At 34.0% G+C, this 1461-nt stretch overlaps 1 protein-coding gene across 1 annotated transcript in view; it reads right to left on the bottom strand.

The window, feature by feature from the left end:
- LOC111088244 (allatotropin-like) overlaps positions 1-511 on the bottom strand; it is a 27207-nt gene extending 26696 nt beyond the window's left edge. Inside the window, exon 1 of the mRNA XM_022397768.1 lies at positions 309-511. The gene's annotated coding sequence lies outside the window, so the exon portion shown is untranslated. The remainder of the gene's footprint in view (positions 1-308) is intronic.
- Positions 512-1461: the final 950 nt, after the last annotated feature.

Genomic DNA, 1461 nt, shown 5'->3' with positions numbered 1-1461 from the left:
AAAGGTTCTACTTCTACTTACTCCGTAAAACTAAAATCATGATTTGTTTACTCTCTAACTTCGAAATATCCGTTGTAAAACCGATGAAAATATTTTAAAGAAAGGTTCTACTTCTACTTACTCCGTAAAACTAAAATCATGATTTGTTTACTCTCTAACTTCTAAATATCCGTTGTAAAACCGATGAAAAAATTTTAAAAAAGGTTCTACTTACTCCGTAAAACTAAAATTATGATTAGTTTACTCTCTAACTTCTAAATATCCGTTGTAAAACTGATGAAAATATTTTAAAGAAAGGTTCTACTTACTCCGAAACTAAAGAATTGTTCCTTTTCTCGGATGTAAACTGGTAACGAATGGCCTCACTCTTCAGCTGGACAGTTTAGTTATGGACAGTAACTTATAAATTAAGATGCAACAGATTTTGTTCCACTTGACAGTTTTCTCTTTTTGATTAACTCTCTATTCTAATAGGTGGGGTGCAATAGCTTCCGTTCTCTGAGCATGCAGCGTGAGGTCCAACTTTATAAGTACACTTTCCACAAGAGGGCGTTAACTCTTGTCCAACCAATAGCAAAGACTTTCTTGACAGTTTCTTCAGGCCTCGCCCCCGTGTAAATTATGGAAGCAGGCTAGAGCTAAGCAGTTCAATCCTCAACGCCTACATACCCACAAACACATTTAAACTCAGCTAGTTTCGACCAACTCATGTTTCCATTTCTATAAATGCGAGAAATGTTTTCAAGGTAGGGTGAGTAGCATAAAAAATGGATTGAAAGTAGTCAGATAATCAAATAAATAATATCAGTACCAATTTTACTACTCGTACCCCCCTTCTAAAAATTTACTTATCGTTCTGTTTAGTTTGGTCTCTAGACAAGTTCAGAATTATTTCTTTTTTGATATCTAAGTACAGATAATAATAATAATATTGATCTTTTTATGTGTTTCACAGTAGCACAGCGATATGTCTGCGGACTTACAACGCTAGAATCCGGGTATCGATACCCGTGGTGGGCAGTGCACAGATAGCCCATTGTGTAGCTTTGTGCTTAACTTCAACAAAACAAACAACATTCTTATAACATTAATCTTTTATATGTGTTTCATAATTACCGGATCAGTAATATGCTCTGATCAGGAATAGGCTTAAAAGGTGAACTATATACGGTTTCCTTGAGCTCTGTTGTTTTTAGCCTACATTAATTTCCAATAATGGAAATGTAAGAATACGGTGACTTAAATTAGTCGTCAAAAATAACTTTTAGTCTCTCTAATTCAGAAAGATAAATGTACGATCATCAAATGTTAGGGTTAAGTACTCTAGCACTTAGCAAAAAATGAAATGTTTTTTGTCAGTTATTTGGTGTAACAATTCTGTGTAGCATGACTATGGTTAGAATAATTACTCCACTCGTGTGGGAAATTTCGAATGCCTAATCATATAAAAATACACATTTA

This window comes from Limulus polyphemus, unplaced genomic scaffold, assembly GCF_000517525.1.
Source record: "Limulus polyphemus unplaced genomic scaffold, Limulus_polyphemus-2.1.2 Scaffold3400, whole genome shotgun sequence".
Classification (NCBI taxonomy): domain Eukaryota; kingdom Metazoa; phylum Arthropoda; class Merostomata; order Xiphosura; family Limulidae; genus Limulus; species Limulus polyphemus.
Note: the sequence above shows the minus strand (reverse complement) of the source record. Positions and strands in the feature narration are given on the sequence as shown.